Below are 14,147 nucleotides of genomic sequence, written 5' to 3' on the forward strand. Positions count from 1 at the left end.
AGTCCAAGACTGGAGAGCAGGGTCAGGAGAAACATGAACAGATTGGAACAGGCAAAAGTTCCACACTGAGATGCTTTGGTGACGCTAAAAAGTGAGTTTCCTTCCATCTCACCCCACCTACCATGTTGTCCAGGCAGACTGATGTCAGAACTTATTGGCTGGGGGTACAGCACATAAGCTACTTGTAGAGTTTTAAAACACTAAAAGAGGGTAATTTCAAAGAAATCTAGAGCACCGTTAACGTTTTCTCCTCCTGCTGGGGGATGGGGAAGACATTGTGTCCCCTTCCCTGCCTTTTCCTGCTAGATGTCGCGGTCACACTTCCAATTACAGATTGACTCCCTCTCTGCCCGCTACAAGGACGGGGTACCCCTCAACGGCGGGGGCACCCAGGTGTGACTGGACTTCCAGGGAACAGTGCTAGCCAGAAATAGGGAAGCAGATGAGCCTTTCAGGCGGCTTTCCAGGCAAAGTCCGGTGGACAGCGACACACCCTGGTCCTTAAAACTATCATTCCCACGGGATTTTCAATGCTGGACTTGAGCTGTGGCACATAGAGTTCCCTGTATAAGGCGTTCCTAGGGGGCCCGACTCTGAGCTTACATTTCTTAGGCGAAAAGGCAGTGGAGCTACGGGAAGGCTCTTTGGAAGACGCCAGCCTGCTCTGCTTGGTCCCTTCCCTCCGCCCTCGTGCAAGCAGCCTCTCTCGCGGGGGATTCTCCCAGGACTGGGGCCAGCGCCAATCAGGTGGCTCGGAACCTGCCCCCAGCCCGGGCCACCTGGAGGGGCGATGAGGCTGTTGGCTCCGTGCAGGGGCAGTTCTCGGAGCGCCGGGGAACGCACAGGAGCCTCACGTGGGCAGCCCCAGGCCCAGGCGCTCAGCAGGACGCGCGCAGAGCTGGTGCCAGCCCAACGCGCGAGTGGACGCCGGAAAGGAGCTGCTCAGCCGCGGTAACGGGTTAGGGTGCTCCTCGAGCGAGGTTCCCCGAAGGAAGAAAAGGAGGGACGGGGCGGAGCGGGGCGGGCCGAGGATTCCTTCCCCGCCCCCCACCGGGGCGCCCGGCTCCGCGCGGGGAGGTGCCCGGCCGGGGCGTACTTCCGAGGGCGCCTTAGCACCGGGGTAAGCGCGCCCCGGGGCCACCTTCCCCGCGCGCCCCTATCTTGACCGCGGCCGTGCCGGACTGGGTCTGGGTCGCCGCTTGGCTCTCCCGCTCCGCACCGCGGGCCGCGCGCTCCGAGGGGGTGGGGGTGGGGGTGGACGTCCTCGGCCTCGTGGCCAGGCCGCCGGTCGCGCTGTCCCCGCCTCGGGGCCGGACTTGCCGAGTCCCCGTCCCCGCCTGCGCCGCTGCCGCGCGCTCCTGCTCCGCGAGCGCCTTCCGCCGGCCGGAGCGCACACGGACCCGGCAGCCGCGCCTCGGCGCCCGCCAGCACCCGGGAGCATGCGGCGGCCGGGGCCCGCGACGCTGCACGCTCGGCGGGACCGCGGGGCGCGCGTGAGTGAGCCGGGCCGGGGCTGAGCACCGCGGTGGGTGGGTGCGGGGCGGGCGGGCGGGACGCTCCGCCGCCGTCGGTCTGTGCGTGTGGGTTCCTCCGAGCGCGCGGGCGCCTCTGCGCCAGCCCAGCACCCTGGTGATCCTACTCAAGTTTGACCACGCTAGGAGGGCGGAGGTGCGTTCGCAGTGCGGGGTCGCCATCTCCGCCGGGCCGTCCGGGTCCAAGACATCCGGCGCCGACGTCTGCCTAAGGGACAGAGAAACCGGACTGTTACCCGGGCCGCTGTCCGTTTCCTCCCGAGGAGGGAGCTTGCGTCCCGCACCCCTATCCCCAGGGCCGTGCGCGGCGGGCTGGGCTGGGGGCGCCGGCCACATAGAAGCTTCGCTCAGCGGCCGGAGGAGGGTTTGGCTCAAATAGAGCAGGGCAGGAGCGGAGAGCAGTGTCGGGCTAGGCCCGGCGTTCCCCTGCTCCCGTCCTCTTCACCCTAGCCGGCTGGGGTGGCTTGGGTAGAGTGCCCAGCGCGGCGCCCCGGAGACCTCCTGCCCGGGTGGCTTCGTCCGGTCTCTGCGCTTCCCGAGGCCGCGAGGGAGGGCAGGGATGGAGCTCGGTCTTCTCTGTCGGTGCCCTTGGGCTGCATACACCACCCGTGCTTTTCTGTCACACTTGGGCATTCCTTTTCTCTGGGTGGAACTGTGGGGCCCCAGAAGTTCGCTCTTCCTAGCAAGTTGGCCGCGGCGGGAAGGTGGTGGGGGGCAGGTGTGCAACCGCAGGCAGCCCCCACTCCCCCCTGCAGTCAGTTGAGGCACTTTCTCCTGTCCTTTCCAGTCTGCCCAGCCCGGGACCCTCCTTGAGGAGGCCACAGTCGTGGCCCGGGGCTGGAGGACCCGGGTTGGAGCTGGGGGTTCAGTGCAACCGGCAAGGGTGGACGTCTACGTAGTCGGATCTCTGTGCCCTGTCCCGCGTCCTCCAGTGGTTGAGCCAGATTCACGTTTTATACCGCGTGAGAAACAATGATGGGGGGACTTCAGATCTGGAAAAGTGCACTTTGCCTGAGATTTGCTGCGATTTGGGGTGTTCTTAGGGGGGTAGAGTGGGGGTGGAAGGCAACTTCCTTTCTGTGCTAATAAAGTGCTTGGAAGTACATTTGGCCCCTGCCCCTTCCCTTTATACTGGCAGAGGTGGATCAAAGGGGAGAAAGAGCAAAGGCATATTCTCTGGGAGCAATGATAATTTCTTAGACCCCTCTCCAGAGGTTCCAGCTCCCGTGTCTGTAGGGATCTAAACCAGTACGTAGAGACAGGGGTCGTGTTGGCACTCGGGGTGGCTCAGCTGTGGTCTTAGGCAAATCAGCTGCACCCTCCTCACAGTTCCCCCTACTCACAAGCAGAGCGGGGGCAGGATTTCTGCCCTCCTGGGGAGATGACCATGAGTGAATGAGAGAGGACCATGTGTGAATGGGAGAAGCCTCTGAAGTCCTCTGGGGGTGGGGGTAGGGTGTGTGTGTCACATGCATGGGTAGAAACCCTGGTGGTGGGTTTCACTGGCATTCCTGCCAGAACCAGAAATTTGCATTTAGTGACCTTATCAAAACCAGTGCTCAGGAAAGGCAGAATGGGCTCCAGTGCTGATGAGAGCAAGTGCCTCACATTTTGCTCAAGGATCTCTGCTTTGTCTCCAGTGTGCCCATCTGTAATTGGAAATGAGCTCTGCTTAGCTCAGAGCGGCTTCAGTCTGAGCGCAAACATCATCCGGCAACAGGGGGGCCTGTGTTGGCACGGAAACGACCCACCCTCACCCAGAGACCCAGGGTAGGATTTTAGTGATGTCTCCCGATAACCTTGGAAAGGAGGCTGGTGGCAGGGGGTTGGGGGGGGAGATCTTAGCAGAAACTGGGAATAGTCTTGGTGGCCCCTTTATCATCAGAATGGCCCTGGCTGGTCTCGTCAGTTGTGGAAAGTGCCCCGAGGTTTAGAATCTGGCCTGATGATCGTTAGCACTAAGGAAAACTGCCACCATGTATTGAGTACTTTCTATATGTCAGACACAAGGCTCTGCTAAATCAATATTATTATCCCTGTATTTCACACGAGGAGGCTGAGTTTGGGAGAGGTTAAATAACTTGCTAAGACCCTAAAGTGAGTCCGTGGCAGAGCTGTTCTGTGAAGCCAGGTGTCTCAGTTCCAAAGCCCCCTGCTCCCTCCACACGGCCGTTCTTCTCCCATTAGGAACGGACACATGTGGCAGCTGAAAATCCAGAACCGTTGTGAATAAACACGATTTGGAGGCGCAAGAGATGTTTGTGACCCCGTTAGGCTTTAGGGAAAGTGCTGGCCAGGTAAAACTGCTTGCTCTTCATTCCCTGTAGGACCCACGGGTTTAATTGTACACAAGGGATTGATCCTTTAACATGTAGACTGCAAACTGGCGGCAGTGGGGCAATGGCCTACTTATTTCCCTTTCAGTTAGCAAACATCAAAAAGATGGATAAACTGCTAATGAGGTTCTAGAAAAACAGCCCCTCCATATGTTGCTGTTGGAAGAGTAAATGGGTACAACTTCTTTGGAGGGTGTTTTATTTATTTATTATTATTTTTTTAAATTTTTTTTCAATGTTTATTTTTGGGACAGAGAGAGACAGAGCATGAATGGGGGAGGGGCAGAGAGAGAGGGAGACACACAATCGGAAACAGGCTCCAGGCTCTGAGCCATCAGCCCAGAGCCTGACGCGGGGCTCAAACTCACGGACCGCGAGATCGTGACCTGGCTGAAGTTGGACGCTTAACCGACTGCGCCACCCAGGCGCCCCTGGAGGGTGTTTTAGAACCATCTACCAAAATTAGAAATTCACATGCCATTGGACCCAGTGATTCCATTTTTAGGGGTTGAACTTGTCCTTACACTTGCCCATGGGCACAAAGACATATGTACAGTATAGCACTGAAAGAACAATCCACATGCTCATCAAAGATGAACTTGTTGAATGTCTTGTGGCACCTCCAGGCAGTTGGATACTGTGCTATTCATTCATAAAAAGAGACTTGGGAATTTCTCTGTAACTGACATGGAATGATTTCCAAGATATATGGCTAAGTGGAAAACATGCATAGAGTGTCTCTATGATGCTGTTTATGTTATAAAAGAGGAGGAAGAATTCCAAGAGAATTCCAAGATGTTTGCTTGTGTATGCATAGGTATGTCCAAAAAACCTGATAAGATCTGTTGCCTTCAGGAAGAGCAGACCTTTAAACCCTTCTGTACCCTTTCAATTCGGAACCATAGGGATGCATTAACTATTTAAAAAAAATTTTTTTAACATTTATTCATTTTTGAGACAGAGACAGAGCATGAACAGGGGAGGAGCAGAGAGAGAGGGAGACACAGAATCTGAAACAGGCTCCAGGCTCTGAGCTGTCAGCACAGAGCCCAACGCGGGGCTCGAACCCACGGACCGTGAGATCATGACCTGAGCCAAAGTCGGACGCTTAACTGACCAAGCCACCCAGGCGCCCCAGATGCATTAACTATTTTTAAAAATCCTCTTTCCTTGTCCTGTGCCTGATACATTCCCTCAAGCTCTTCTCCGGGTGAACGGTGTGGAGGTGGCACCCCCACCCTCAGGTTGCTTGAGGGGTTCCCTCTGGGGTAAAAGCCAAAGGTCCCTGAGAACACACAGGATCCCTCAGCTCTGGGCCATCCAGAATTCCCTTAAATACGTAGGTTGTGCTTGGAAAGCTGGAGGGAGAGGTGCCTTTAGACACCTTTCTGAGCTGGGTAGGCAAGATATGACCCTCTGGCCTTGAAGACAATACGAAGAAGTAGAAATTTTTTGCCCTAATATTCCCTTATACAAGAGAAACTGCCAGCACTGGGGTAGCCTCAGTGGGGCCGGGGGTAGGCAGGAGTAGGGGGAGCACTGTGCCTCGTCATCAGTGAGGGCAGTAAGTCTATTTCTGGTGTTGTATTTGGACTTCAGAAAGGAGAGGGAGAGAGATATACTTGAATGAAAAGTTTTGAAAATTATTCTGGGGTCTCGGGCTGTTTTGTCCCAGAGGAAGGAAGAAGGTTATTGACGCAGCTGTAATGGCATCAGTTGGTATGTTCTGGAATGCCCCTTTGGGCATCTCCCATCAGCACAGATGTCCAGCCCCTGCCCTGCTCCCCAGCCAAGAATTCCCTTCTGCTGACCACTTACTGTGGAAGCTGCTGGATGCATGAAGGGGATGGGAGCAAGTATTAGGAACTGCCTTCCCTCCTTCAGGTAAACAGACTGTTGAATAGCAGAAGCAGAAGAAAGACTTTGTTCCAGCCACACGAGAAGGGACCTTCCAGTAGGTGGGAAGCCTTCGTTAGGAACTTTCTGTGTCCAGGTACTCCGCTAAGCACTCTGCCTACATCATCTCATTTAATCTCCTGATCAGGTATGTGTGAGAGCCCAGGCTCTTTGCCATCAAGCAGCACCTTTTTTGCTCTTTCTTCGATGACTTTCTTTCCTGCATAGTAACCTGCACCAGAGACACAAGAGCATCCCAGGTGCTCAGAGACTTGGTTTGGGTTATAACAGTGTGTAGCTGAGCATTACATACTTTGATGGATGAGCTGGAATATTTGCAGTCTGGGTAGGTTTGTACAGGGCACAGTTCAGGGACAAAGCAGTCAGCATTCTTGGTGCAGGGTCCCATCTTTCCTGCTTCTGTCTCTGTGTGTGCATTAGGGCCAGGCCGAGTGGACTGTGAGTGTGATGTTCCCCAGGGACGGAAGGAGGAAAGGGAGTGCTTGTGAGGGTCGGTGTCTGCACCCAAGGAAGAAGGTGGGCAGGGTGGCCCCTGAACCCCCCCCGCCCCAGGTCTGTGCTGGGGGTCTGTCTGCTGTTTGGCAGAAACAGCCTGAGAGCCAAGGGCCTGGCTCATTGCACACCTTTCTCCTCCCACACAGCTTGCTGGCCAGGGCTCGCCTCTGACTCCCACTCCACTTCAAAAAGAAACCGCTCGAATTTTCCCCCAAACGAATTCTAGCGCAAAGGCAGCCATTGCTGTGGCTTATGGGGTTGAGAGCAAGAAGCTGGGCTAGGCGCTCAGCTAAGGCTGCCAGAACCTAGCCATGAGGGGGAAAGCCAGATGCCCAAATGGTGTTTTTAAAAAGTCCTCTTATGATACCCCAAAAATGATGTTTGCACAGCCAAGCAAAATAGTAGTGGATGATTGGTGTAATACACGTTAGAAAGTGAGTATTGCTCAAAGCACTGGGAAGACCAAAAGATGAGCAAGCCGTGGTTCCTGGGCTCGAGTTGCCCACAAGGCAGTGTGGGAGAGGGACATTTGCGTCAGCAGCAGGATCCTGCAGACTGAGGAAGCACGTGCTAAGTAGAGGTACAAATGGCATGTGGTCAGGTGTTGAGGGGTGACAGTGAGCCAGAGGTTGGCCCCAGTAATTTGGTAGATTGTTAAGGTCTTTTTTGGAGGAGTGATTTTTGAGCTGGGCTTTGAAGGTTGAGTATGATTTTGATAGACAAGCTCAGAAGAAAGGGTAGAAGAGGCCAAGAGAACGGTTTCGGTAGAATATGGAACATTTCAAGATACATTCATATCAGTAATGTCATTATTTACTCAACTTCTGCCACAGACATAATACATGGCATTTTCAGGTGCTTACAGAGTAAAACTGTTTATGCCCCCATAAGATAGGCAATCACAATGATTTTTTTTTTTTTTGGTGGTAAATCAACAGGGCTTGATGACGAATTAGATATTAGAAGGGCTTCTCAGAGGCACAAGGCTCTAAAACCATATTAGGCTTCTATCAGATTCATTTTACTTGTTAAAATAACAACAGGTGATATCGGACGTGTGTGAACTCGACATGTCTGTCCTATCAAACCACTGAATGACCATGAGCTTTCCAGTGGGGAGGCAGCGGGGTGCCAGGAATGGGGGCTCCAGTTCTGCCTCAGCATTTTATTCTGTGTTCACTCATGTATTCACTCGTTCATTTATTCCTATGGGCAATGAAGATGATCCATGTGCCCGAGCCAAGTGCTGGGCTGGCTGGGGGCAGGGGCGAGTGGAGGGAGGGAGAGAGAGGGAGGGAGAGGGAGAGAGAGAGAGAGAGACAGAGAGAAGGGAAAGTCAAGGGCCCTGTAGCCTCCAGGAGCTTGTAGTACATGGGAGATATCACAGGAGAAGGTGATAAATGCCATAGTAAAAATAGCAACAAAAGGCTATGGGAAAACGTAATATGTGCTCAATAAATGCTTGTTGCTAAAACACATAAACATCACGATCGGCAGTACCAGATATCACCAAGAGAACAAATCAGAGGGCTAAAAATATTTCTTTGGATTTGGCCAGTGGGTCTCACAACACTTGTTCATGTCATGAAACCCATGGAAATTATGGTGCTTGCTGGAGAATACCATAGAATTTTGAAAGGGCTGAATATATAATTTTGAGCTAAATCGGAGAGCATCTTATGCTAGATTCTACTACAGGCATAGAAGAGCAGACACCAAGTTTTAAGAAAGAAAACTTTATGAAACAAAAGCCTTAAATTGAGGATATTCTGTGAGCTATTTTTTTTTTTCTATGAATCAGGGAAAGCCTGCCAAGATTCTATTTTAGTGCAGGAAACCCTCAGTCCAGCTGGTAGAACACCAGGGATCCACAGGCGCATAGTTTTGGCAGTTTGAAGGTTGTTGATGACTCTAGCAAGGGCAATTTCAGGAGAGTAATGAGGCCAGAAGCCCGATAGAATTGGGTTGCATTTTCATGATGTCAACCAAGTATTTATTGAATGTCACAGGGGATACAGTGTCTGTGTGTGTGTGTTGGGGAAACCAGAACTGTCAAAGCCCCAGCCTTCATGGAGCTTGAAGTCATTCAGGGAAACAAACTTGTCACAAAGTAAATGTAAAGCGCCACTTATACAAGCAATAAAGTGGAGGTCCGTGGCATTGTCAGGGTGTTTCATAAGAGGTCTGGGCCACTCACGGAGGATCTGGGAAGTCATTCTGGGGAAATGATAGTTCAGTAGTCCTGGAGAGTGAGTAGGAGAGAAGGAGGTGAGTGGGGTTTTGGACCTGAGAGAGGATATTCCGGGAATGGGGGAGGGTCTTGGCTAGAGCAGGCATAGCATTTTGAGGTGCCAAAGGCCAGTGGCCTGGGGTGCCTAGAGGGAGAGGGAGAAGAATGTGAGATGAACAGGAGAGGCAGGAGGGAGTTAGAACTCTCAGTCTTATCAGCCACGGTAGGGATTCTGATGTTGATTCTACAGGAACAGGTAATCACAGAAGTACTTAAGCAGGAGGGTGATATAGTCAGATTTCCTACTTTAGGAAGATCTCTGTGGCTGTAGGGTGTGGACAGTATATTTGAGGTGGCCAAGGGAAGATCCGGGGAGACATCTCGAGAGATGGTTGTTTACACTGGGACATTTGTAGTGGAGAGAGAAAGAAGACAGAGTTGAGAGGTTTAGAAGTGAAATGGACAAGAAGTGATGGTTTGGTCAGAGGGGAGTTTTGGGGACGAGCCCTGGGCTGCCAGCTATGTAGCAGTGGATGGGGGTACCATTTCCTGAGACAAATGACATGAGTTCAGTCTCAGCGTGTTGTGCTTGAGGAGACTTTGAACCATCTGGGTAGAGGGAGAGCAGCCAAGGGGATATATGGACAGGAGTTTGAAGGAGAGGTCTGGGCAGGATCTATGCCCCCATAAGCTGTCAACATCCAGGGGTAAGTGAAACCATGGCATGGAGGAGGCTGCCGAGGGAGGAAGGACAGGCTTAGAAGAGAAGGCCTGGGGTTAACTTCGAGTTAGGATGGGCCTAGAAAGGAAGCAGAGAAGGATGATCTAGAGAGATAGGAGAAAAGCCAGGAGTGGGAAATGTCATGAAAACCAAGGGCAGAGTGTTTCCTGAATAAGAGAAGAGGAAGCATAGCCCATTATGATGAGGACCAATGAAAGTCCATTGGCTTCAGAAACAGAGATCACAGGTGATTTAAACAACAGTTTCAGGGATGTGATGGGCAAAAGTCAGACCGTAGTTGGCGGAGGGGAAAGTAGACGCTGAATGTACAAATAAGTCTTTCCAGAGGTTTGGAGAGGTGGGGTGGTTTTGTTCTGTTTTAATGGGGGACAGTTGAGCACCTTTACATGGCAGTGTGAAGGATCCAGTTGAATGGAAAAGCTATAGGTTCAAGGAAGGATAATTCATAATGTGAGGTCCCTAAGAAAAATGGGTGGACAGCATGAACCAAGCAGGTGGAGGGAATAGGCCTTAGGATGGAGAGGGGCCATGCTCTGGGATAACTGGAGAGAAGGAGGGGAGGAGAAGGCTCATGCCTGTTTGTTTTTATGAGATGGTGGAAGATGAGGATGTTTCCATCTGATGAAGAGAAGGAAGGATGGCTAGAGGGGAGAAAGGATGGAGGACGTTTACTTTAGAATGGGGGTGGTGAGGACAGTGAAGAGAGAAGGGGTGAAGACACTAGTCAAAGGTGATACTAGTCAAAGTGAAGACACTAGTCAAAGTCGAGCATGTATTAGCCGGGTGACATTGAGTCCATTTTCTTACCTGTAAAATGGGAATGATACCCACGATGCTTACCCCACAGAGTTGTGCCTGGCACGTAGAACACCATCAACAAATGCCTGCTGCTGTTTTGACTTTTCTTCTCACCGTCAGTGGCTAGCCTAGTGCTGAACACATAACTGGGTTTAGTATGAAAGAGTCGTCAACACTTCCAGGTACTTAGTACCTAAAATTTAGACGGACGTCTCTCCTTACACCACTTGTCTCCCTTCCATCAGCACCAGCCTCTTTTCTTCTCTAAGCAATTGGAAGCTTTTCTGCTACTTAATGCTTAGGGATTCATTTATATGTGGTGCTTAGCCAGGGCAGATTCTATTAGGGGAGTTAAGCATATGGACAGGGCACTGGGCCAGGGTGAGAAGAGACGAGGTTCAATTAATTCAAGAGCCCCATCTCCTCTGGCCTCATTGATACACAGAGGACAGGGCATCTGTGGGACTCACGCCTTCATCACTTTCCTAATATCCAGTGAAGCCAACTCTGAACCAGGCCTGTACCCGGGGCTGAGATACAGAGACTAATAGAAATGGTTCCTGCCCTTGTGATATTAATGTGATCAGATAAACGTTGTAATGGCTGCATCCCATGCTGGGGAGCATAAAAGAAGGAGCCCTTGGCTGTGCCTGGGCTAGGCAGGGAGGGCTTCCCAGAGGAGGTAGTGTTTGAGCTGGAATGTGAAGATCAACATCTTTGTAGAGCAGAAAAGGGAAACAGACAAGGAGGGAACATCTTTGCAGGTAAGAAGGGAAGTCTTTGGGTCCTTCAAGGCGCAGTTAGGCCCGGGAAGCTCAGGAGACGGTGGGGGGAAGCAGAGACTGAATTTGGTCCAGCAATGTCAGAGCAGGAAATGACAGGCGATGGGGAGGGGGTGAGACACAGGCCGGCAGGCTGGTGTTCTGCCTCCTGGCCTAAGGACCTGGACTTGAACCTGTGGGAGTGGTAGAGCCACTGGAGGTTTCTGAACAATGGCAGAGTGATTGGTCAAGGTTCAGTGGCGGTAGTCTAGGCGAGGGTTGACCGCAGGACAGTTTCAGTGATATGGGTCCAAGGTATGGTCATTGCTAGTGAATGAGTGAAATGAAACTAAAAGCCAGTGGCATTAAGGAAGTTGTGGAAATACGAAGCTAGGGCGTTTGGAGAGGCCATCTTTGTGTGTATTGAAACTTTCTACGATGATGACAGAACCTTAAATGAGGGGGGACAATTGCTAACGTCCTCAATGAGTGAGGGAGAGGCAGTGGTATGGTGAAGGATAGAGTGAAGAATAATCAAATATCATGGACCTCAAACGGATAAGGATTTTGACAAGATAACAGAAATGAAACACTCTAGACTCTAATTCTGGAAAACAGAATAAACGCCTGAAAGGACTGAACCGTTGTTTATTTCCAAGGTGAGGGGGCCACCAAAAAACAGGTGGAATGTATTTCCAAGCTGCTGGACCACTGAGTACCGCTCAAAGACACCATACAACATCACAGATGGGTGCCCACCAGTTCGAGATCTCAAAAATCAGCTGAGTCCTCGTGATGGCACCACAATCCATGATGCTGTCCTTGCTGGAGTCCATTTCCCAGGCCCCTCAGAGAATCATTTCCAACATCTTTGCTGAGGTCTTGCTGATACCAAGCATGTCCTCTCGTTGTGGCAGAGGAGTTAGGCACCCAGCACCCTTCACCTCAGGGGGCTGACAGCTCAACACCAGATTTCTCTTAGCAGATGGGTCTCATTGCCCGCTTTCTTCTCTGCTGGGCATACTCTGTACCCAGGGTTGTGCTCGGGACATTGGAGGAATCAGAAAAATCCCAGACATGGTCCGTGCGCTCAAAGATCTCAGGGTCTAAATAGAAAAGCCGGACTGGCACACCTGGAGCAGCGATGCCCTTTGTTGTTTGGTTTAAGGGAGAGGTGGTTGGGTGCAGGAAGGAAATAAGGCAGATGTACTGCAACTGTCTAGTCAAGAGTTGAGACAGAAGGAAAAGACAGAGTAAGGAACCTAAAATGACCTGCAGATTTTTGGATGTGGGGAGTAGGCCTGGCAAGTGGGGGTGCGTTCTGAGAGACAGGAAGTACAACAGAGGAGAGACTTGGGAGGGCGGTGAAGAGCTCTGACTTGAAAATGGACAGTTTGGGGCGCCTGGGTGGCTCAGTCGGTTGAGCGTCTGACTTCGGCTCAGGTCACGATCTCACGGTCCGTGAGTTCGAGCCCCGCGTCGGGCTCTGGGCTGATGGCTCAGAGCCTGGAGCCTGCTTCTGATTCTGTGTCTCCCTCTCTCTCTGCCCCTCCCCCATTCATGCTCTGTCTCTCTCTGTCCCCAAAATAAATAAACATTAAAAAAAAATTAAAAAAAAAAAAAGAAAATGGACAGTTTGCAGGCTCATTTGTAAATGACACAAGTAGATGTGGAGCTCGGTTGCCTTTGTTGACGTGACTGTATTAAGAGTAAGTGTTTTAACAAAGGGAAAAAAGTTAATGAGGAGGCAGATGAAGACAATGGTCATAAAAGGATGGAGAACGGATGTACTTTGGAAACATTTAAGGGATAAAGTGAGTAAGACTTGGTGGCTGAGTGGATTTGAGGGGAGAGATGGAAGGGGGAGACTGCAGTGATTCACACACCGCTGGGCTTGGGGACTGGGGGGATGGTGGTCCCATTAATTAGGGGGAGAAAGGCAGGAAGGCAAGCACTTTGAGGGGGAAGAGCAGGTGAGATGATGGCGTCTGTTGGAGGCCATTCGAATGAAAGATTCCTGTAGGATAGCTAAGTAGACTGTGTCCAAGCACCAGTTGGTGGTGCAAGTCTGAAAACCAGGCCAGCCGAGCTCACAGCTCTGTGACTTGCCCATGGACAGGCGAGGGCCTAAGGAAGGCATGGGAGGGCAAGAATGGAGCCTTGGGAAGGATTCACGTATAGGAGGGGAGTGGTGTAGAGGGGACAGTCTAAGAGGGAATAGTCGGGATGGCATGAGTTGAACCAGGAGAGGTAGTGTGATGAGTGGTTGATGAGGAGAAAAGTTAAGGGATAAAGAGTTTCAAGTAGGAGTGGGTAGTCAACGTAGATTGTTTGGGAGGGACAACACACGGGTCATTGGAGATCTTTGTCAGAAGTGATTTCAGAGTAGCGGGTGGGAGCTGGAGGTGGATTTCAGTGAGTTCGCAATGAATAAGTTATGAGAAAATAGAGAAACAAGTGTACAGAAACATTTGAGGAGTTTTGCTGTGAAGAGGCAGAGAAATGCAGCGGTATCTGGAGGATTATCATCCAGATGTGGAGACACCGAGTTTAGGCTTTTTAAAAAATGTTTATTTTTGAGAGAGAGAGAGAGCACAAGCAGAGGAAGGGGTAGAGAGAGAGAGGGACAGAGGATCCAAAGCAGGTTCTGCACTGACAGCAAAGAGCCTGATGGGGGGGCTCGAACTCACAAACTGTGAGATCATGACCTGAGCCGAAGTCAGGCACTTAACGAACTGAGCTACCCAGGCGCCCCAAGTCTTTTATTCCTAGTGGCTTTGTTGGGAAAGAGAAGAGAGACAGTTGGGAAAGTAGCTGTAGGGGGATGTGAGGTGAAGCGATGGGTTGTTTTCAGAGTGGAAGGAACTCGATCATGTCCATGGGCTGAGGGTTTAGAGATAAGAGAGGAAGTGGGAAGCCTGGACTGGAAGGAGAGGGGGAGGTGGGTGTTTGAGGGGGAGAAAGCTGCAGTTTCTTGGAAACAGGCTTTTCGTGGTTTAGGAGAAGAACAATAGAAAGAAAAAACCTGCTCCCCTCCCACCCCATCAGCCCCCCACCCCCACCCCACCTGTGTGCTCATGCTCCCACTGTATCTCAGACCTACCTTACGAGGTAAGTTTGAGTAAGTGTGGAGGACACGGAGATTCTATGTCTCCGTAGACACAAGAAAGAGTTCTTTCTTGCCCCTCACCTCTCTTCACCTCATTAGCCAGTTCATCGGAATTCCTGGCCTTCTGCACATCCATCCATCTGTCCAGGACTGACTTGGAGGAGGTATGAATTGGTAGGGCCATGCAGGGTGTTACAGTTTTTATAGACTTTCTTATCAGGTGGCAA

At 51.5% G+C, this 14,147-nt stretch overlaps 1 protein-coding gene across 2 annotated transcripts in view; it reads left to right on the plus strand.

The window, feature by feature from the left end:
• The first annotated feature begins 685 nt into the window (after nucleotides 1–685).
• Nucleotides 686–14,147, plus strand: part of FAM163A (family with sequence similarity 163 member A) — an 80,677-nt gene continuing 67,215 nt past the window's right edge. The window contains exon 1 of one of the 2 annotated variants that reach the window (XM_043567725.1): nucleotides 686–951. The gene's annotated coding sequence lies outside the window, so the exon portion shown is untranslated. Of the gene's footprint in view, nucleotides 952–1,369; nucleotides 1,494–14,147 lie in introns of those variants that run through there. The other variant, XM_043567726.1, reaches the window with a different exon arrangement.

This window comes from Prionailurus bengalensis, chromosome E4, assembly GCF_016509475.1.
Source record: "Prionailurus bengalensis isolate Pbe53 chromosome E4, Fcat_Pben_1.1_paternal_pri, whole genome shotgun sequence".
Classification (NCBI taxonomy): domain Eukaryota; kingdom Metazoa; phylum Chordata; class Mammalia; order Carnivora; family Felidae; genus Prionailurus; species Prionailurus bengalensis.